The sequence below is a fragment of the Panthera tigris genome, chromosome F2, assembly GCF_018350195.1.
Source record: "Panthera tigris isolate Pti1 chromosome F2, P.tigris_Pti1_mat1.1, whole genome shotgun sequence".
Taxonomy (NCBI): Eukaryota; Metazoa; Chordata; class Mammalia; order Carnivora; family Felidae; genus Panthera; species Panthera tigris.
This window is the reverse complement of record NC_056676.1, coordinates 72,825,567-72,849,300: the sequence shown is the minus strand read 5'-3', so window position 1 is coordinate 72,849,300 and position 23,734 is coordinate 72,825,567. Positions and strand designations below refer to the sequence as shown.

General features: G+C 45.2%; 1 long non-coding RNA gene across 3 annotated transcripts in view; it reads left to right on the top strand.

The window, feature by feature from the left end:
* Positions 1-23,734, top strand: part of LOC102964948 — an 81,490-nt gene that overhangs the window by 27,729 nt on the left and 30,027 nt on the right. For 2 of the 3 annotated variants that reach the window (XR_006212983.1, XR_006212982.1), the window contains exon 4: positions 14,448-14,555. This is a non-coding gene — a long non-coding RNA (uncharacterized LOC102964948). Of the gene's footprint in view, positions 1-14,447; positions 14,556-22,687; positions 23,016-23,734 lie in introns of those variants that run through there. The other variant, XR_006212984.1, reaches the window with a different exon arrangement.

The following is a 23,734-nucleotide window of genomic DNA, read 5'->3' as shown; positions in this document are numbered from 1 at the left end:
CCATACCAACATCCAACTGTTAATATTGGATATTTCAGAAGATAGGATGAGAAGGAACATAGAAGCAGCTGATTAGCTCTGTCTTATGTATTCTTTTACTATTTCTCATGTTTCAACAAACATGTATTCCTTTCCTAGTTTGACAAATATTAAACTGGTTTAATCCATAAAGGGCGTGTATTCGCTTGTAGGACAGCAAAGTTCAGAAGTTGTGCTTCAGGCAGTTTGTTCCAGGGGGTTGTGACATCATCAGGGCAATTCTCTGAACTCTGTCGTTTTCTATATGTTGCTTTGCCCTCCACATGCCACCCTGTACTGTTCATTCTTTAGCTTCTGGAAGCCATGTTTGCTGCAAGGGTTCTGGAACACACAGCTTCAACCTGGCTATCCACAGGAAAGCGGTTCCTTTCCTTTAGTTCCTATGGAAAAGAGAGGCACTTCCTGCCCAGAAGCTTCAACAAATATGTCTTCCTGCCTTGCTAGTTTGAACTGAGTCACATGTTCTACTGCAAACCAACGTTGGTGGCCAAAGGGTCACATGCTGATCGCTTCCGTCTATTGAAGCGCGGCTCCTAGAGCTGAAGGTAGTATCGATCTAGTGTTGCCGAAATTGGAGGGAGGGTAGTTCTCCAGTAGAAAATCTGTGTTCTGTTGGTGTGGGGGGGGGAGGTGGATGTGGGCAAGCAACCAACCAAAACCTTCTACGACTCACCAGGGTCTCCATGGTGGTCTCTCAAGTTCAGTTCTTGTCTCAACTCTCAGGTCCAGCAACACTTCAGCACAGCCTCTGCATTTCTCACCTCTGAGTGTATTCACTTCACAGTTAACAAAAATGTCCTCTTAGAACGTAGGTTCCTGCGGGGCAGGTGTTTCCACAGCACTGGGAACGGTGACTGGCATTTTAAACGTATTTGTGGGATAGATGAACACACAGGTACTGAGTGTGAGCTGGGTGCTAGACTATTCTAAACACAGAGGATCCAGTGATAAAAACCCTATGTCTCTGTTTTCCTGGAGTTTACATTCCAGTGGAGGGAGCAGTACGCAAATAAATATATCATCAGACTAGCCCTACGTGCTACGAAGAGACGTGTAGTTTGGGTCGGAATAGACTGTGATGGGGAGACAGAAGGGCGCCATTTTATTTTCTTTCCCAGTTGTATATCACTATGATTGACAAATAAAAACTGTATATATTTAGGTTCTACAATATGATGTTTTGATGTACATATACCTTGATTACCACAATCAAGCTAGTTAACAAATCCATCATTTCACATAGGTACTTTTTTTGTGTGTGTGTGTGGTGAGAACACTTGAGATCCATTCTAGAAGGTTGCTATTTCAGAGAAGGTGGTCAGAGAAGACCTCTATGATAACAGAGACACCTGATCGGAAACCTAAGTGACGGAAGGGAGCAAGGCTTCAGGATATTTAGAGGACAAGTTATTTCAGATAGAGCATCTTCAAAGACTGTTCTCTCATTTTATCCAGTAGGACTTTTTAGTTTGCCCATACAACAAAAATTAACTGAGATTATTTTAAGCAACCAAAGAAGAATTCCTCATAAAGTGCAGAGGGGTTACTTAGGACCCAATGGCAGGTATGTGGCAGGTTCAGGAGCAGGTGAATTAAGAGCTAGAACAACAATTAGGACCCAGAAGGAGCTTTCTGCATGCACCCATCTACTCCATTAATGCATTAATTAGCTAACCAATTGGTTAAAATCTCTTCCCCATATTCTAGCAACAGTTGGAGGTGGTGGTGGGGTCAAAGCCAGACGGTATACAATCTAAATAAAGAAAATCTGTAGTGTGTCAGATGGTGATAAGTTCTAGGAACAACACAGCAAGGACAGGGGGTAGGAGATATTATACAGCGTTTTAATTTTTAATTGGGGAATAAAGAGATCTCACTGAAAAGTTGATATTTGAGCAAATCTTTCTTTTAAGTTTATTTATTTTGAGAGAGAGAGAGCACACGTGCGGGGGGGGGGGGGGCAGGGGGGGGGGGAGAATCCCAAGCAGGATCCTCACTGTCAGCACAGAGCCCAACTTGGGGCTCGATCCCACAAGCCGTGAGATCATGATCCAAGTTGGAATCAAGAGTCTGACATTCAATGGACTGAGCCACCCTGGTGCCCTGATCCTCGAACAAACCTTAAAGGGGTGAATGCCTGCGTTACCAGCCCTCTGGCCCTCTGGAGGAAGAGATTCTAGGCTGAGAGCAGAGGGAACACAAAGGCCCTGAGGCAGCATTTCCAGCAACAGCAGAGAGGCGTGGGGGGAGGGGCAGAGTGAGCCCGAGGGAAGTTAGCTGGAGATTAGATCGGTGATTCTGGGGGAGGCCATGTGGGTTTTTTGAACTGTTTTAGGTCTCGACTCTGAGGTCTGACGCTAGGACACAGTTAAGGAGGGACTGAAGGAGTCTGGTTAGAGTTGGGACGGAGTCGCCTCCTGCTGTAAAGGAGACTGAGAGGGGCGAGGGCAGAGGCAGGGACGCGTGTTAGGAGGCTCCTAAAATAACCCAGGAGAGAGACAACAGTAGCAGAGAGGTGCTGAACCGGAACGGAACTTTTTTTTTTTTCCTCCTGAAGACTTTATTTCTCTTCTGCTTCACCTGCACAGCCAGTCCTGGCTTCTTGACACCTCAAGTTAGACGCCTTTCTTCCCAATCAGAGACCCTGAAGTCTCTGTTCTAACGCCCCAGCTCAGGCTGGGTAATGTGCCCCCTCCTAGTCCACTCAGCCCTGGCTGGGGCATGAGGGGATACGGTACAAGCTGTGCGGCTGGGGCCTCCCCATCAGTGATTTGGGGCACCCCCTGGATGACCCCTGCTCTGATCTACACCCCTAAATATATCTATTAATCCCCACAAACTGAACGCCTCTTTCATTCCCTCTTTTTGCCTTTACCTGTCTAGCTTTTTAAGAACTGTACTCGGAGACCCCTCAACCTTCTGTCTTCTTTAGGCTCCCTTCATGCTCTTTATAATTGGGTCACATGATCACTCTCTTTTTTTTTTTTATTAAACAGTTTAAAAGTATTTATTTATTTTTGAGAGAGAGAGAGAGAGCGCTAGTGGTAGAGGCACAGAGAGACAGGGAGACACAGAATCTGAAGCAGGCTCCAGGCTCTGAGCTGTCAGCACAGAGCCCGATGCAGGACTTGAACCCACAAGCTGCAAGATCATGACCTGAGCTGAAGTCAGACGCTTAACCAACTGAGCCACCCAGGCGCCCCCTCACTCTGTATTTTATTTTATTTAAAAAAATGTTTTTAATGTTTATTTATTTTTGAGAGAGAGAGAGAGAGAGACAGAGGCAGAGCCTGAGAGTGAGCAGGAGAGGTGCAGAGAGAGAGAGAGACAGAATCTGAAGCAGGCTCCAGGCTCCAAGCTGTCAGCACAGAGCCCAACGTGGGGCTTGAACTCACAGACCGCGAGATCATGACCTGAGCCAAAGTCAGACCCTCAACTGACTGAGCCACCCAGGCGCCCCTCTCACTCTGTATTTTAATTGTCACTCATTATTGAAGTTGGCTCTGTGATGGTAAAACACTGTATCCCCTTCAGTATGATCAGCACCTAATAACACTAGGCACATATTGCTGGGCTCGATTATTGCTTTCACATTGAGTTAAGTTTAACTTTGATATATTCACAAATTGATTTCTTTGCTCTGATGTCTCTTCCTGCCCTCCTAGCTGGAAATAAGGTGTCTCTTAGGTTGCATGTGTCACTTGCACTTTGGCATGTACTGATGCCTAGTACAGTGCTGATCTCTATTTTTCTTGGTTGCGAAGGAGCATGAATTTTGTAGGATTCCTACAGGGAAAAGATCTCCTGGGTAGGAAGGCACCTCTCTGGACCGGCAGGTGGCGCTCTAAGCAAGACAGAGATGTGCAGAACGAGTTTCCTGCTCTTGGCCGTGTGTAGGGAAAGAAGCCTGTTTGTTTTCACAACAGATACCTATTTCCTCCTTCCTGAAGTGTTCCTGTGATGATCGATTAGGATGTGGAAGAATCTGCAAGTTCCATCGTTAAAAGCCGAGGAATTTTTAAATGTGTCTTGTGCACCAGCCGGGAAAGCACAGGTGCTGTTGAGAAGTATCTTTGGGGTGGAATCAGCCTGGTCTTCTGCAGTGACAATGCCTTCTGAATCCATTAGAGGCAGAAAAACAGCAGATTGCTCTCAGAAAGTGCAAGAATAACCTTTCTTGCTGTCTGTAGTAAATACCTCCCTGACCTACCGTTTTCAGCCACAGCCTGTGAACACCCTCAGGGACACAGCCTGCAATCTCAACCCATGGCTCTGCAGAGAAGGGTGATTGGTAACAGAAAGTATGCTATCTCCACCTGGGGGTAACCTGCTCGTTCTTTGGGAGGTCTGGGTGATCTGCCTGTGACAGCTGTCACCCACTGACATCTCGTAGTAAGTCATTTATCTGTCTAGAAGGAGGGGTACATACATCGATCAGTCCTCACTGCTCCAAGCACATCCATCTCGAGTTATTTCTTCAATTAAGGGGGGATAGAGTTCTTCAGCCGAGAAAATGAAACTCTTACCTCTTTTAGATCTAGCTCAAAAGTCACTTGCCCAATGACACCTTCCCTGAAGCCTCCTCTATAATAGGAATTCACATTTAGTGAACATTTTTAGGTGTTAGGCATTGTGTTAGGTTCTTTCACATACAGTTTTTAATCCTCGCAATACGGTGTGGTCATTATTACCATCATCATTTTCATGGAGGAAACTGAGGCTCGGAGAGACTTAAGGTAACTCGTCTGGGGACCCACAGTGAGGGAATGGTAGAGCTGGGAAGAGGACCCTGTTTGCCCGGTCCCTTATACATGTCAAGTTAATTGCTCCCTTCTTTGTTTCCACAGACCTTGATGTTTACTTCCAGCTTGGGTTTTTTGGCATAGCTCCCTCTTGTGTCCCCTAGGCCTTAGCACAATGGACAGCTCACTACACACGTCCCCTTTAACCTTGCCCAGTTGAATGACAGCCCTCTGCAAAATTAGAAGCCTTTGAGATCTCCTGTGTGGGTTGATTGCCTCCCTTGACAGTCTCTGCAGGGCTGTATCCTGACCCATAATTGGAACCCTCAACACCCTTTTACCCTCTTTTTCTTTTCCAATCCATCCTTCCTCTCTCCAAGCATAAAAGGAATGACTGCATCATTTATTCTTGGCAATGAATCAACTGTTTATACGTCAGCCCAAAATCTGTTTTAGCTGAACGAGATTCTCAAATTCTTTCAGTCGTGAAATGTTAAAAGCTAGATAGGTGCAAGCTGCTGAACACTAGGTGGTACTGTTCCTCTTCCCTGGGATCCCAGTGACCACACACAGGGTCCCTCTGCTTCCATACTGTGCTGAGTCCTGAGACCCGCCTCTGGTGCCCTGCATAATTTGTTCATTTTGTAAATAAATGCTGCTGTTTCTACTGGGACACAGGAAAATCACTGACACATAAGCATCCCCTCCTGTGCCCTTGCCTGTAATGAATGACCCTATAGCCTTCCCATCCTTTTTATGGGGATCTAGTGTCCATGGGGTTTCTAGTTTCCCTCAGCCTATGCCTTCCTTGCTCTAAAAAATTCTACCACTTTCATGCAGATAATTTTCCGATTTCAAGAAGGTTGAGGCTGCATTTACTGCTTTTTCTCCCCTTATTGCCTTCTCTATTTTCCTTTCTTCCTGTGAATTTTCTTCATTTTGTCAAAAAGTCCTTCTAATGCCACCTAGTGCATTTCTAGCTTTCTCCCAAGGCCCCCTTTAGTCTTCCAGGGATCTCTTCTCAGTCAGTCTTTAAGTTCTGTTCTTCTCCACAGCACATTCTTGGCCCTCAGTGATCATGCATAAGAAGGACACATAGAAGGTGTAGAGGAGTCTAGAGGAGTCAGATGCTGTTGGAGGAACAGGTAAAGTCTACATGGTGATGATGGTGTTAGAGCTGCACATGGAGGTATGGGTAGACTTAGTTCTTCTGTAACTTTTGTGTTTCTTTTAAAATGCTGCTCTGCCCTTTTCACAGATGAGAATACTGAGGCCCACACAGGTTTAAGTTCTGAGTTAAGACTGTGAAGCTAGGAAGTAGCAGAACTACTGATGAAGTGACTTAAGTGGGTTCTTCCATCATCCATCCACCCATCATCCATCTATTCATCCACCCATTCATCCTCCCTCCATCCATCCATCTGTCCACCCACCCATTATCCATCCATCCAACCATCCATCCATCTACCTACCCACCATCCATCCATCCATCTATCCATCTATCCATCCATCCACCCATCCATCTATCCACCCACCCATCATTCATTCGTTAGAGGATTTAAGTCCTGCTTAAGATTGCATAATTAATAAGTAGCAACCCTTCCACTCTTATAACTTTAGTGAGTTGTTTTCACCATTCAGTCATCCATCCATCATTCATTACGTTCATTCATTCATTTCTGCATTCAACACTATTATGTGTTGAATAATATACGCACTAGACATATGACAGTGAGCAAAAAACTAAGTCCCAGGGGGCTTACAATTCGGTGACAGGAGGGGGGGGGAAGCAGACAACAAACAACAACAACCAATACATAGTATGTCAGAGATGATGATGTCACACTCTGATGTGTGTGCGCGCACATGTGTGTGCTCCGTTCATGTGTGTGTCATCTTGGCAGGTGTCAAGGAGGTTAGGGTGGGAAGGACAAACATGTGCCCCAACAATTGTGAAATCGACCTTTTCCTTATTAGTCGCTGTATGCTGGGAGGAAGGAGTGAGAGAGGAGTCGGCCAATGTAGGCCTCCGGAGGCAGGAAGTTGTTCACCATAAACTGCTCTTAGAGAAGAACCTGGGAATCATTTATTTTTATTAATTTTTTTAAAAGCAGGCTCCACGCCCATTATGGAGCTTGAACACATGACCCCGAGATCAAGAGTCACATGCTCTATCGGTGGAGCCCGTCAGGGACCCCTGGGAATCACTTCTTGACAACAGTCTCTAGGGGTGCCTTGGTGTCAGTTAAGCATCTGACTCCCGATTTCGGCTCAGGTCAGGATCTCATGGTTCATGGGATTAAGTCCCACATCTTTGGGATTCTCTCTCTCCCTTCTCTCTTCTCTCTCTGCCCCTCCTCTGCTCTCTCAAAATAAATAAGTAAAAAATGTTTTCCTGATGTGGGTGTGCTTTCATCCTCCCCCCGCCCCCTTTTACTTCAAAATAAAGCGGGAAAAAAGTCTGAGAGTTAAGGTTTCTGTCAGTGGTTCGCACTAAGATTTCAGCATGCCTTGCGGAGGACATTCCTTCACAGATGGCCACATTACAGAGTGAGGGAAGGGGGGCATTGCCGGCAAAGGAAGCAAATACTTGGGGGGAAAGTTGGTGCAGATAGAAGAAGAAAGGCAAAGGCATCAGAGTGGTAAGAAGAAAAAGCAGTCATGTTGGGGCCATGAAAGTGGGCAGACCTTGATGGCGTTCTAAGGCAATGAGGGATCATTGGTTGTTTGAAAATTGGGTGCCTCCCTGCTTTACAGATGGACAATCTGACCCAGAAAGCTGGCTTCCAAGCCACTCACTTGACTACTTCTGCTCTTTGGTCCCCAGGATTAGACAAAGGAGAGAGAAGGGTGGGGGAAAGAGGCCCAGATTTCCAGGGAGAGACATAAAAGGTCACCTGGTAGATGCAGTGCATTACTGGGGCAATCTCCGACACCCCACACTTGGATCCTGAATACCTAACGTAGAATCAGCCCAAACATGCAAAACCCTCTGTTTTCCTCTCAGAACACAGGGTGTGGTCACCTGCCATCACTGACGTCAAGCCCCTACCTCGCCATCCATGCGGTCCAGATTCCTCAAAATTTCTGCTAGTTTCTAGAGACTTGTACTCTGTCTGGTCACGGCTGCCCCTGAGGTTTGGCTTCTGGAAGACTCTTGTCTCTAAATTAGTCTCACCTTCTGGGTTGGTTCTTTACTCTCTGCCCTCACTGACTCTTCTCCACAAACATGTGTTCCAGTCACACTGGTCCCGCGTGTGACTCTGGAGGAGGGGTTGTCCCCGTTACTACTGCCATGTCACAAACCGCCTGGAACTTAATGATATGAAACAGCAGTAATTTTATTATGGTCATTGTTCTTTTAAAAAATCAGGAATGCGGGCAGTGCCCTGTGGAGAGGGTTTCTCTACTCCCCAATACGAGAGGCCTCAACTGGGGGTGACAATTTCAGTGGAGTGGAGTAGGGTCGGGGGGTTCCCTGAATCATCTGCGTGTGACTCAAAGGCTGTGCCCAGCTAGGACTGTCCACTGGGGCGCTTACCCACGGCCTCTTCACGTGGCTAATGCTTCTCACAACAAGGCTGGATTCCAAGAGGGGGGATCTCTAGAGCAACCATTTGAGACAAGAAACGTCAGAAAATGTAAGATCGATCTTGTGTGATCCAGCCTCTGCTCGGAGCACCCATAAGCCTGCACTTACTCAAGGATGGGGAACATAGACCCCTACCTCTCAATGGGAGATATGTTAAAGAACTCATGGCCATTTTTGTAACCACCAAAAGAAGGCTATAGTGCAGTGAGGCAATGATAGAAAATTTAATTTTATTCACCCTTAGAAGTCTTTAGCCTTCTCTGTTCCTAGGGGTTTCTCCCTGGGCACGTTTCGCCATAGGCTCCTTCCTGCCTCATTGCTGTTCCCGTTACCCACAAATTCCTATTTATTTTTATTCATGCGTCTGTGAGTTCATTCCTGCATTCAACAAATGTTGACTGAGTGCCTCATATGTGCCAGGCTCCATTTCAAATGCTTAGAATTCATCAGTGAACAAAAGGTGCCATAGGTATTTTTCTTTGAGAGGTTGCATTCCAGGCAGAGGGAAACAAAATATAAACATAATAAGTAAATTTCACAAAACGTTAGGTGGTAGTGCTACAGAAAAAGAAAGTGTGGAACATGGTGAGGGAATATGGCACTTGAGGGGGGCGAGTGCCGTTTCAGATAGGCGGCCATGGTAGGCCTCGCCAAGAAGGTGGCATTGTAGTGGAGACATGTGGGGGTGAGGAAGTGAGCCAGGGACCTATGTGGGCGGAAATAATCCAGATAGGGGCAATAGATAGTACAGAGGTCCTGAGGCGGGAGTAGGTCTGGAATATCTAGAGAAGGGGAAGGATGCTATAGTAGCTGGAATAGAGAGAGCAAACAAGGTCAAGGGAGTGACAGAGCCCAGACCAGGAAAGGTCTTGCAGGAAGCTAGAGTAAGGACTTTGTAAGAATTCTAAAACTGGGATCCATAGGAGGACTTTGAGCAGAGCAGAGATTTAATCTGACTTAATGTTTAAAAAGGGCCCCTCTGCTTCCTGTGTCCAGAATAGACCATCGGAAAACAAATGCAGCAGAAGGAAGATGAGTTAGGAGATTATTAAAGCCATTCAGGTGTGAGGAGATGGCGGTGCGTGTATTTTGGAGGTAGAGCCGGTAGGATTTCCTGACATCGGAGAGTAAAAGAAAGGAGTCACGGGGAGCTTTAGTGGTTTTGGTCTGAGAAATCACAGTGACGGGGTTCCCATGGGCTATGTACGAAAAGCTATGTACGAAAAGCTATGTACGAGATAAAGAGGGCTATGTACGAAAGCACATTTTTTTGTGGGGAGGGGGTTGGAAAGATGAGGAATTAAGTTTTAGACATGTTAGTTTGGGAAGTCTTGTACAAATCGGTGGAGTTGTGAAGTTGAAAATATGAGTCTAGCGTTCAGAAGACGGGCTTGGGCTGGACATAAGAACTTGTGAGCTGTTGGTGTATAGTTGGTATTTGAAGCCACAAGACGGGATCGGGATCACATGGGAGTGAGTGGAGACAGAAGAGAGAAGGAAATCAAGGGCCAAGCGCAGGGACACTTCAGGAAGAACATGTAGGGAGCAAGGAGCAGAGACAACTGAGCAAAAATGATCACCCCTTTAGATAGAAACACAAAAGGGTGTGTGGCGTCCTGGAAGCCAAATGAAGAAAGAGGTGTCAAAGTCAAGCCGGAGGAGGTAACCAATGGTGTCAGCCGATGCTGACGGGTCCGGTAAAAAGGCCGAGAACTGACCAGTGGATTAACAACGCGAGTATCTTTGTGCAGCCATGAAAAGAACACTTTCGTTGAGGGTACCAGGAGTTGAAATCTTGATTGGAATGGATTTAAGGAGAGAAAATGGAGGCAGCAAATATAGTGAACACTTTAAAGGAGGTTTGCTGTAAAAGGAAGCAAGGACATAGAGCACTAGCTGTTGGAGATAAATGGTCTAGAGAAGAGAGAAGTTCCATTAAATAAAGGTGGGAGAGATGTTGTCGAGAGGGATGCGGTCCAGAGCACAAGAGGAAGACTTTGCCTTGGATAGGATTGTGGGAAGCCCATCCATAGTCACCGCCTAGAGGGAAATGCAGATGTGTACGAGGGTGTGGGGTTTCTCATCTGATTACTTCCATTTTCAACACAGAAAACAAGCTTATCCACTGAAAATGAGCTTAGGAGAGGCAATGACAAAGATTTGGTGAGAGAGGAGTTTTACAATAGTGATCTAGGAGTGTGGAGGAGTGAGTAGAGCAGGGAAGGTTGAGATGATTGCTGAGCAGTGTTAAGGCCCCTTTTGAGTTCCTGGTGTTAGACTGATTGATTGATTGATTGATTGACTGATTTTTCCTGGTCATAGATTTAAATCGACATCAGTCGATTTAACAATTTAACAGTGGTTGGGTGTTTTCTCCCCAGGCATGTTCAGTTGCACAAGGGCAAGCATGAATGGATTGGTTGATTTTTGTGGTTTTTCTAGCAAGTGAAGTGAGGGGTGGTTGAGAGAGGTGAAGGAACCACAGGTCTATGCTAACTGACTGTAGCATTGAAACTGGTTGGGAGGACAGAATTTTTTTTTAATGTATTTTTTTTTAATTTTATTTGAGAGGGGGGGTAGGGAAAGAGGCAAAGGGAGAGAGAATCTTTTTTCTTTTTTAAAGTGCATATTTATTTTTGAGAGAGAGAGAGAGAGAGAGAGCGCTACTGGGGGAGGGGCAGAGGGTGAGGGAGACAGAGGATCTGAAGCAGGCTCTGTGCTGACAGCAGAGAGCCCCATATGGGGGCTTGAACTCACAAGCCATGAGATCATGACCTGAGCCAAAGTCGGATGCTTAACCGACTGAGCCACCCCGGAGCCTGAGAGAGAGAAAATCTTAAGCAGGCTTTGCACTCGGCAGGGAGCCAGACTTGGGGCTCGATCCCACAACCCTGGGACCATGACCTGAGCCAAAATCAAGAGTCAGATGGGTGCCCCTGGAGGAGGACAGAATGTTAAGGGCTGAAAGTCAATGGGAGGGTCAGTGGAGTGGACACTGTGGAGGGGGAGGGGGAGGGATTGGATGAGTGAGTGGAACTTACAAGGTGGCGGTCGGAGGGTGGGGGCATGAACTAATCGGAGTTGTTCATTATGGGTGATGACGAGGTTGAGGATGAGCTCCTAGGCTTGAGTAATGAAGATGGGATGGGATCATTGGAGGAGAGACTTTCACGAAACTAAGAAACCAGTATGTTGGGGGGGGATCATCTAGATACACCCTGAAGGCGCCAAGGGTTGAGTTCTCCTGTCCTGTAGGCACATCTCTTAGCACCATTTATCCTATAACAAATGTTCTAGGCATATACTTCTTATCTTATTTGCCTGCTTATCTAGGGATGGGATATGCATTTGTGGAGTTGAAGGACTACGTGGTGGTTGGTTTCACCAGTGCCTGCCTTTCCCGACTCTGCTCACATGTGATCACCGAGGCTCTCCAGCACAGGGTCCACTCTGCTTGCTGCAGCCAACTCCTCACCACGCCTCTGCTCTGGGTTCCAACCCATTGAGAAGAGATGAGGAGTCAAACGGTGGTCTCACCACTAGCTTTAATCACGTAGGACAAATAATTCCCTAGCAAAGGATGAGACGTTGTGTCTTTGTGTGCCAACTATTCTGGGTTGTGTCTCAGGGTATTTCTGGATGAGAACAACGTTGAAGTGTGTAGACTGAGAACAACCAAAAGCCTGAATTGATCAGAAGGAGTAAGAAAGAATTCTTTCTGCCAGACAGTCTTTGAGCTGGGATATTGGTCATTTCTTGCCTTCAGATTCAGACTCGGATTGGAACTTATACCATTGGGTTTCCTGATCCTCGTGCCTTCGGACTCAGACTGAAACTGTACAACTGGCATCCTGTATTTCCCCTTGCTGACTGCAGCCTCTATAATCTCAGCCTGTATAACATGTGAATCAATTCTTTCAAATAAACCTCTCTCTTCCTCTGCCTCCCACCTTCCTCCAAATCGAAAAGTAAGGACCTGCCCATGGATTGGATCTGTACCCTTATCCATCCAGGTGTGTGGAGACTTGTTAATCTTGTCTCACAACCCATTCTCAGACAGAAAAAACAACAAAGAGGATGGAAGAAAAAGTTAGAAAATAGATCTTTCTGGTCTAAAACATATCATGCTCTTTCTAATCTCCCAACCTCCTGTGGAGGGAGAGATTGACCAGATCAGATGAATTTTCTCCAACATTTCTGGAGTTGGGGGCAAAAGCGAAATTCTCCTTGTCAGCGAATGGACCTAAGTAGGAAAGTAGGCTGAGAGGTAGTTAATGTCTTCCTGCCTAAGGATAGAGGACATTGACAACTCTATGTTCAGATGGGGTATGGATTGATTCTGGGGCCCTACTTGGTGCCTACCGCATTTCACATGCATGCCAATTGTGTTGTCACAGCACCCCTTTCCCCAGCCAATCACAAACACGTTTCTGTCCCAGAATTCTGACTCCATGATAGATACTCACGGTCCAAGGGGACAAGGCTGTCATGGGCCAATGCACACGGGGCTGTGGAGAGAGGCCCACTCTGCCTGCATAGGGCCAAGTGATCGAGTCACTGCAACATTTTCGTACTTCAAAGATGATTACGTGTATGTTGTCTCACTTGATCCCTATGCCAGCATGGTGAGAAACTGACATGCATTATCCTGTCTGTCAAAATAATAATATTCATGATGACAATTATCAAGAGGTAGAGGAAGGAAGGCAGAAAGGGAAAGAATGTTGAGATATAAAATTCCTACACAATAACTGTATCACACCAGCATCGTAAATGTATTTCTTGAGATACAATGCCTCTCCACAAACTATTCTGTTGCTTTGTATTTCATATAATATCTCATGCTTATAAGAAGAGGTTTTGTGACTTCTTTAGGAGTATTGAAGAAAAGCTAATCTTCACAAAATAGTGAGTCAGTGAAATGGTAAACATAAAAAATGTGGAATTAGCTCCAAGGTCTGTGAAGCTTTTTGCAAGAAGCTGATCTAATGAGCCAAAATGACCTTCTTAGTTTTCTGTCATTTTCCCCAAGATGCTAATGTTTTAGATCTATGTGTAAATGTTACATGGGCTCTATCATTAGGTAGATATTTGCTCCTGGATGATAAAAAGGTACATTTTTCTCCCGAATTTAATTTGATTCTATTGCAACCATGGACAGTGAGGAACAGCCCTTGGAGATGGGTGTTGCCAAGTGTTCTTATGAATGTGACATCTTGTTATATGGGGAAAAATTGCCAACAGTCTTAAAAGCAATAGACACAGAATGGAAAATATTAAAGGCCATTTCTCAGACTATAGTATTTGCTAGTAAAACTCACAAACTCTTAGAGCTTAGAAAGTTCCATACTCCGTTCTCTGGTTTGCTCCAGCAGCTTTCCAGACCTCTTTCAAATGTTGAACTCACTCTGGGGCACCTGGGTGGCTAAGTCGGTTAGGCATCCAACTTCAGCTCAGGTCATGATCTCGCTCGCGGTCCATGAGTTTGAGCCCCGCGTCTGGCTCTGTGCTGACAGCTCAGAACCTGGAGCCTGTTTCAGATTCTGGGTCTCCCTCTCTCTCTGACCCTCCCCCATTCATGCTGTCTCTCCCTGTCTCAAAAATAAATAAACGTTAAAAAAAAAACGTTGAACTCACAAACATAAATATCCCAGCACAAAAGTATAGAAGTTTTTCGTCTGCCATTCTGCATGCCTAGGATGATGTGTCCATCCTGGATTATCACCTGCAAATGGTCCAGCGTTCAATACAAAGGTATAATGGGGCAATAACTCCATGTTTTCTCTTTGCTTCTCTGTGTCAGCCATCAACTTTGCAAAAGTCCGTGGTCAGCCCTCGTTATCTCTTCTCCCTTAATGTGTTTGAAGCAGCGCTATGTGTTTGGCCTGAACGGTTTCATTTTCTTCTTGGGCATGCAGGAAGACCATATTTCCAAGTTTCCCTTGCAATTACATTAAGACTCTGTGCCCAAGTTCCACAAGTCAGAATGTATGCAGAAGTGTTGTATGCTATGTCTGGCTGTATACCCTTCCTGCTCATGGGATCCTTTACACACTCCTTCTCTTTTGTGGCAGTTCTGAAGACCAATTGTTGAAGATGGTCATGCCACAAGGTGCGTGAAGCCTGGATACATAAATGACTGTGTGGATCACGGCTCGCTGTCTACCATATTGGACTACAAGGTGAGCAAGGGAAAGTGGTTATTGTATTAATCTGCTGGCTTGTTTGTTGTTACAGTGGTTAGCCAATCCTAATTAATTTAATATTGCACCCCTCTCGTTCGTATTGTACTACATATTTGGACTAACAAATTCATAGGGACCCATTTACCCTGGGTAACAGCCTTCTGATTTTAAATGTTTATGTATTGGGGCGCCTGGGTGGCTCAGTCGGTTAAGCGTCCGACTTCAGCTCAGGTCACGATCTCGCGATCCGTGAGTTCGAGCCCCGCGTCGGGCTCTGGGCTGATGGCTCAGAGCCTGGAGCCTGCTTCCGATTCTGTGTCTCCCTCTCTCTCTGCCCCTCCCCCGTTCATGCTCTGTCTCTCTCTGTCCCAAAAATAAATTTAAAACGTTGAAAAAAAAATTAAAAAAAAAAGTTTATGTATTTATTTTTGAGAGAGAGAGAGAGAGAGAGAGAGAGAGGGAGACACAGAATTCGAAGCAGGCTCCAGGCTCCGAGCTGTCAGCACAGAGCCTGACATGGGGCTCAAACCCACAAACCGTGAGACGGTGACCTGAGCCAAAGTCAGACCCTTAACCGACTGAGCCACCCAGGGGTCCCAAGCCTTCTAATTTTAAACATATGAAAAATCTGACCAAACCTAATAGCTATTCAAGTCATCTGGGTCAAAGATGGGAGCTTGGCATGTCGCCTCACCAATAGAGTACCAGCATCTGAGTTCTCTTTCTTGGAAATAATCTGGGGCATAGGTGCTCAACCATTAAAGACCTTCAGAAACAGTAAGTGGAAAACTGTGGAAGGTAGGTCACCAGTGATAAAAGAACCTACAGCAGAAACTATTCTTATCTTTGCTGTTTGCTTTTCCCTTGTGACAAGTATTTTCCTAATTGAAAGACTGCCTCTTCTTTTATCGAAGTGACAGGTGGTTAGGATTGTTACATTTTCTTTTGGCAAACCTCATAGAGAAGATGCAAATCCTCATGATTTGGAGCCGGGGATTGCACTAAATATAAAGATACGGTCGTAAGCCTTAGCAGCCACAAATAGATACAACCTCCTACCACCACCCTTCCCTAATCCTTCACCTGTGATTCAGTAATACCCAATTACTTGGAGTTTCCCCAAGAACTCTGTAGGCTCATGCCTCAGCATCTTGGTTCATTATGTTCTTTCCACCTTCCTGATTCAGGGGGTGCCTACTTGTCCTTCAGCCCTCGGATTGGGCGGTATCCCCTTCAGGGAGCCTCCTCTGACCTCCAAGCCAACAAAACCTTTGTACATTTTTCCTTTTGTGCTCTCATGGCATCTGTAGTTAACTACTATTGTAAAAGTTATCAGTCCTCATGATAAATAATCGTCTTTCCAGGAGGCTAGAAACTAGCCCTGGGGTACAGGGTTCCTGTTTTATTTATCGCTGCATTCCTAGGACTGGCAAATATCTGGCTTATTGAAAGTGCTCAGTAAATTCTTACTGAATCGAGTTGAGCTGACCAGGTAACAGAAGTCCCAGAAACAGAACAATTTTAAACGTGGTGTGTGATCTGTGGACAGGGGAACCTACGGCATGGGGCAATCGGAAGAACACGACACAGAGGTGTAGCTGCGAGGTCTCTATTATGTAAAGAGGGGCTCATCTTGATCCCAAACCACAGCCATGCTGTGATGAGATGTAACTGCCATGTCTAAAGATCTCTGGAACATGCCCACGAGCATTGTAAAGTCAGCATGGACTAGGAGCCTCTTGGGGAAGATACTCTGAGCAAAGACAGGGTTTGGACAAAGGATTTTGTCTGGAATACAGTGGTTTATACAGGAGTGCAAGGTCATTTTGAAAAGTGCCCATGTCTGCCACTGAGCTTGTTCATGACCTACCTACCACGCTCTTGCCTGATCCTAAGAAGAGGGGACTGAGGATAAAACCTGAAAGAACTGTTCCAGCAAAGCACCATAAGATGTGGAGTCCCTAAGGTAGTGCTGTTTGTAGGCTGCTGTGGTGGAGAGTTGCATGGGGACTGGGAATTTTCCCGGTCCCGAGTTACTCCCGAGCACAGCACAGACCCAGCCACCTGGGAGCTAGTCGAACTAGCTTTTATCTCAAATGGAGGAGTGGGTGTTAATGGGTATTTAGCAGGTATTAACAGAACCACAGAAGACATCAGGCAGCTCCATGATGGTTCCAGGGCCAGAATCAACAGGAGATATCAGAGCAAGGGGAACAAAGGAGGAAGAACGTGGTGGGTCCACACGGTAGGGCTGGAGGACTTGTTTGCAAAGATCTGAGGCAACCTCAGTGACCCCCAGGAATCTGGTGTGGGGGGCAATTTGAATTAGATGGAGTCTTACCATAATTTGTGAAATAGAAGTACACGACTTTATTAGCGTTAGGACAATCGTGTTTTAACCGCAATGCTGGCACGGCCTGGGGAAACCTAGGTTACATATTAAATAAGTGGGATGCATCTCAATCAGCAATATTGTATTTACCCAAGGACCGGGTGGGACATTACAACCACTAGCAGCGATTGTAAATGATCCATGAAGACTGGGCAACATGGACAAAGTGAGGGAAAGGGGCAATTTAAAGTCCATTTCCATGAAAGGAGAAAAAGGTTAGTGTGGCGTGATATAGGTCCATCAACATGTCATACCGTGAAACAAATAAACAAACAAACTGAATCTATCACCAGAAATCAATTCCTAGGCAGCCATAAGAACACAGGGTTTGGGGTGAAAAAGCCTTGTGGCTTTGTGAGAATCGATACATCAAACTAGTCTGTTTTCTTTCTGTGACAGAGTAATAGAAAAATTGAAACAGAGCATATATTTGGACTTTGCTGAGACTTTTTATTTCTTTTGAGGAGAACTTCTCTGCAGTAAGGAGGATAATTCAGCAGACATTTTTGGAATGCTTAGTGCATATGGTAGGTAACAGGTATATTGTGATAACCCTCCTTCATCTGTGAGACACGGAGACTCTTGTAGGGGCAGAAAGACATGGGCAGGATTAAAAACTCAAGGTTTAATCCAGTCATGTGCAAAGGACTATCGTGGCACAAATCTAGAGCCCCTAGAACTTTCTGAGGAGGTCTCAGAAACCTCTTTTACTAAGGAAAACCTTGAGTAATCGCTAGGAATCTGATCAGAGAACAAGGGGAAAGGATTGGAGAGTTAGGGAAAAAAGCATGTGTCTCTAATACTTAGAACACTCACAAGAGCACGCAAGAGCTGCCAAAGGCCCCCTGGAGAACATCGCCATTTTCCTCCAAGTCCTAAGAGTTCCATCTTTGCAACTAGAGGAACGGCCATGGTTTTCAGTTCAAGAAGGTAAAGTGGGTGTGGCTAGTAAAATGCAAAACAAAGAAACCACCCTCGTATGAAGTATTACCCTGGACTTCTTTGAGCATTTGATGTCCACTGCAACCCTACAACTCCAAGCAAGCAATCAGTCAGCTTTGCAGAGGATAGCTTCTCATACAAGTCTTTCTTGGCTGTCTAATTGACGAGCTCTTCCTTCCTTGCAAGCAAATGAAAGAATATGATAGCATACATTTCAGCCAACCAAGGAATAACTGCCAGGGGTCCCTTCTTATGACGGCCATCTGAGTTTGCAGAAATGACATAAATGATGTAAAGACATTAGTTGAAGATGTTGGTGTCAAGGGATATAAATACATATATCATCCTGCCACTGGAGCCCTGGCCTCTGCATTTCCTCTTACGCTGTATTTTGAGGGACAGATGGCAGACGTACTGAGTCCTGTACGGTAACAGCTGGAACAGGGTCGCGTGGGCAAGACACCAGCAATCCATGACAAGTGGGGACATAGCTTTGCTGTGTGTTTAATTTTTTTTAATTGCATTGATTTATTTTTGAGAGACAGAGGGAGACAGAGTGCGAGCAGGGGAGGGGCAGAGAGAGAAGGAGACACAGAATGCGAAGCAGGCTCCAGGCTCTGAGCAAGTGTTCAGTGCAGAGCCCGATGTGGGGCTCAAATTCACGAACGGTGAAGTCATGACCCGAGCCGAAGTCGGACACTTAACCGACTGAGCCCCCCAGGCGCCCCATTTGTTGTGTGTTTAACATTTTTGTTGTAACAATGGTCTTTAGCTAAAAATAATATAATTCCTTTAGCTTAAGTGATTGAGGTGGTTAGGGTTACTTGAGTTACTTGAGTTACTCCTAAGAGGAAAAGTAAATCCACATAGTTTAAAAGGAAGTGAATAGGTTCAAACTAACATTGGGACCTTGAGTTACTCCTAGGAGGAAAAGTAAATCCACATAGTTTAAAAGGAAGTAAATAGGTTCAAACTAACATTGGGACCTAATCCTTTGGCCGGCATATCCTGAATGAATTCAACATCATACCCTAAGGGGTCAGGAAATGCAAGGTAACTGAAGAATCTGCAGTGAATTTGCAGAGAATGCAATAAAATCATCTGTGTACGTCACGCTGAATCGTTATGTGTGGCAGGACACGGCATATGGGAGATTGAAGAAACGAGGTGAGAAAAAGTCTGAAACAGCTGGATTATGGAGGTCCTATGGAGCTACACCATTCTGGGTCTCTTCCAAATCCTGGTCTTTATTAAATCTTCCTTTTACTGTGTTCCATTGCTTTTGTTTGTTTGCTTTGTTTATGTATTTTGAGAAAGAGAGAGAGAACATGCAGGGAAGGGGCAGAGAGAGAGAGGGGGTGAGAGAGAATCCCAAGCAAGTTCTACGCCATCAGTGCAGGGCCCGACGCGGGGCTCCATCTCATGAACCGTGAGATCATGACCTGAGACGAAATCAAGAGTCTGACGCTCAACCCGCTGAGTCACCCAGGTGCCCCTGTGTTCCATTGTTTTTGATGCCTTCATTTGTTCGTTATGTATTCATTTCTTTTTTTTTTTAATTTTTTTTAAGTTTATTTATTTTGAGAGACAGGGAGCAAGCGGGAAAGGGGCAGAGAGAGAGGAGGAGAGAGGGGATTCCAAGCAGGCTCCCCGCTGGCAGCATAGAGCCCGACGCGGGGCTCGAACTCACAAACTGTGAGTTCATGACCCGAGCTGAAGCCAAGAGTCGGACGCTTAACCGACTGAGCCACCCAGGTGCCCCATTATGTATTCATTTCTTAAGCCTTTTTTGTTGATATAAAACATGTATATAGAAAAGTGCAAAACTTGAGGAATTTTGAGAAGTTGGGTGGGGCCCATGTAAACATCATCAAGATGAAGAAACAGAACCGGAAAAGCACCCCAAAGCTCTCTAGAACTCTCTTAGTTATTACCCCTCACGAAGAACAATCACAGTCCTGGCCTCTAATGCCATCCATTAAATTATCTTTCTGTGAAAGGAATTGCACAGTATGTGCTACCGAATCTCTGGTTTCTCTTGTTTCGGGTTATGTTTGCGAGGCTCATCCATGTCGTTACGTGGAATCACAGCTCACTTGGTCTCACTGCTGTACGATATTCCATTACATAAACACGGCAGTTCGTCCACTCCACTATGGCTGGGCATGCGATCCGTGTCGAGCTTTTGGCTATCATGAAGCGTCCTGCCGGCGCGTATTTGTTTTCCTGGGTACACGGAGGCATTTCTGCCACGGACATGCCTAGGAACGGAACTGCGAGATTACTGGCTCTGTGCGTGTTCCGCGTCAACAGATACTGCTAAAGTAGTTTCCAAAACGGGTGTGCCACTTACGGCCCCGAGAGCAGTATATGAGAGCCATTTATTCTTTAATGAATTTGTCACATCTTTATGCAAGTCTGTGCTGTACATGATGTTCATCTGGGCACTGTGGGGCAGGAGGAAAAGAAAATGAGGTAGGTACCTGTCCTCAAGGAGCTTAAAATTTAGTCGGAGACCCAGACACCCAAGCGGTTAATAACCAGGTCATGTGGAGGGAACTAACTGCCTTTTTTTTTTTTAAGTTTATTTATTTATTTTTGAGAGAGAGAGAGAGAGGGCGCACGAACAGGGGAGGGGCAGAGATAGCGGCAGAGATGAGAGAGAGAAGCTTAAACAGGCTCCGCACTCAGCACAGAGCCTGATGCAGGGCTCAATCCCACCACCGCGAGTTCATGACCTGAGCTGAAACCAAGAGCCAGACGCTCAGCCAACTGAGCCAGCCAGGTGCCCCAGGAACTAACTGCTTTGAAAGAGGTACAGCAACGTGGAGGGGAGAGGCCCCTCAGAGAAGATGAAAACAGTAGCTCACCTTTTCATGGAGCGCTTGGCTGTTTGCCTAGCACTTTTCATATGTGGTATTTTATTCACTATTTACAGCTCAGTACGGGCATGACTCTGATTCTTTTTAAATGAAGAAACAGATTCAGCGGTCAGACGATTTCTCATGGCGGAGCCGGTAGGTGGTGGAGTCCGTATTATCTACAAGGGCCTATGAAGGCAGTTCTCATATACTTGCTCTATGCATATACTCTGTTGTCTCAACAAGACACCTTGTGCAGCACCTGGCTGGCTCAGTTGGAGGAGTCCCCCCAAGGGACTCTCGATCTTGGGGTTGTGAGTTCGAGCTCCCTATTGGACGTAGAGCCTACGTAAAAAAAAGAAGGCACCTGCTGAGAATCATCTGGAAGCAGAAGGTAAGCGTGTCATGAGGTGGAAAAAGCATAAAAGATCGAACCATACAAGTTAGATTTCATGCACTAGGTTGAGATATCTTAGCTTTCTACGAGATCTCTTTTCTTCTCCATAAGAAGAGAATGACAGGAATGACTGCTTCAAAGAACAGTTGTGAAAAGTAGACGCGTTAATACTTGATATGTAGTCGATGGGTGATAGCATTGCCAACAAATGGCATTCTAACCTGAATTTGTTGAACCTGACCAAAGACAGATTCTTTCCAATTAATATCGAACTGGGTGCAAAATAAATGCTCGGTGGTTATTAATTCAGTGACTCACTCACTGGCTGCACTGTCAAGGGAGAGTGAATTTTTTTTTTTTTTGTTCTTTTCTGGAGGCTTATGGAAAAGAACAGACAAGGATTTTTCTGGTTTAGCGTTTGAGTTGGAAGATGACAAAATGATCTCTTGTGTCCCTTCTCCAGCCCCCAGACTTGATGATTCAGAACCATTTCAGGGAAATATGATTCCATTGTAGCCGATTTCTTTAATTAGTGATTCTGCAAGCTTTCTGTGTACCCCTCCCCCCCCCCCCATTATGGTTCTATACTGGGGAACTTCAGATTACATAGTTCTTTCAGAAGCTTTATTGATTTTTTTAATTGAATCTTTACAGAATTTTTTGGTTCGCACACATAAAAACAAGCAGTGAAGTGCAATTTGTCTTCCGTTTTTAATCTTTACCAAGCATGGGAAAGGAAAGAAAAAAAATATTTTATGAAAGTAATAAGCTTTCCTGAGGCTCTTGCTAAGGGATTTATTTTTCTATTGTTCTGGAGAAAAAGCACATTCCTCCTAATATAACTGGCCATTTGACTGCTCATTCCAGAGCCAGATCTGTGGACCTTTATTATACCTTCTCCAAGAACTTTAGAGAAATCGACATTATATCAATCTCTGTGTCTCCTGCCTGCTAAGGATCCCTGGTCCCCAGGCACAGAGGTAGCAGACATTTCCCTTTGCCCAGTTTCCAGACTTCATGCTAATGGAAACCACGGTTTGGTGCTTTGACTCCATGCACTGTGTCCATTTGCAGAGTCATGGGACCGATGCTCCCTGCTGAATCCTGGATGCCAGATGCAGAGCCAAGAGCCTCTGAAACACGCTTTAGGAGTTTGCAGGGAGGAGCTGCCAAAGTCTGTTTATCCAGCTCAGGGACAAGATTTTACTACCCAACGTGGTTTCTGCCAGATTTGGGGTCTCATCTTATATTTGTTCCCTGTGGATGCCAGTTACCACAGACTGAGTGGCTTAAAACAACCGACATACATTCCGTCATAGCTGGGGAGACCAGGAGTCCAAAAATGAAGGTGTCGGCAGGCTACCCGCCTTCCAGAGGCTCTAAGGAAAAAAATCCCTTCCTGCTTCTTCTGGCCTCTGGGGGCTCCAGGTACTGCCTGGCTTTGGAAAACAGCGTCATCTCTGCTTCTGTCTTTACGTGGCCTTTTCTCTGTGTTTCCTCTTCTGTCTCTTACAAGGACTCTTGTCATTGGATGTAGGGCCTGCCTGCATACTCCAGGACGATCTCATCACGAGACCCTTAATTACATCTGCAAAGACCCTTTTTACGAATAACGTCACATTCCTAGATGCTGGACGTGGACGTATCTTCTGTGGGGGGCACCACTCAAACCACTTTAGATCAGAGAAAAGGTAAATATGGTAAGGTGCAGGTTGTGTGTTGTGTATGGTCTGCAGGGAAACGAGTCCAGAATTGTATACTGGCCAGGGAGGAAACTCTGATTCTTCTCATGCCTCCCATTTATGCACTGTTTTCAGTATTTCTCACAAGCACGTCATTTCCTAACGTGTGACACCTATGATGAGAGGGGAGATGTTTTTAAGATATAGATAGCCATTTTTAAAAATTCAGTAGTTGTGTACTAACTTTCTATTGATGATTGTGATATAAAGTTTCCTTTTAAAATGATATTATTTAGCTAAAAAAAATCACAAGTCAGGCTATAGAAAAATCTAAAGAAAATATTAGGAAAAAATAAAAATAAGGAAAAACCATGAGGTGGTACCTTAGTCACTGAAGTTGGACAAACACTGAATTATCTCATTCACCTTAATCTTTGTTAGTTTCTTTTTCTTTTTCTTTTCTTTTCTTTTTTAACTTTTTAAAGTTTACTTGAGTGATCTCTATACCGAATCTGGGGCTCAAACTCAACCTTGAGATCAGGAGTCACACATTCTTCCAACTGAGCCAGCCAGGCACCCCAAACTTCATTAGTTTCATTAAAAAAATGAATGGTATAGGGTGTCTGGGTGGCTCAGTTGGTTAAGCATCTGACTCTTGATTTCTGCTCAGGTCATGGTCTCATGGCTTGTGAGGCAGAGCCCCGTGTTGGGCTGTGCACTGAGTGTGGAGCCTGCTTGAGGTTCTCTCTCCCCCTTTCTCTCTGTCCCACCCTCACTCACACTCTCTCTCTCAAAATAAGTAAATAAGCTTTAAAAGTAAATAAATAAAAAATGAATGATATCAGTACTATTATGTTCATTTTACAAATACATCGAGGGCATACACTGTTTAGACATGGTAG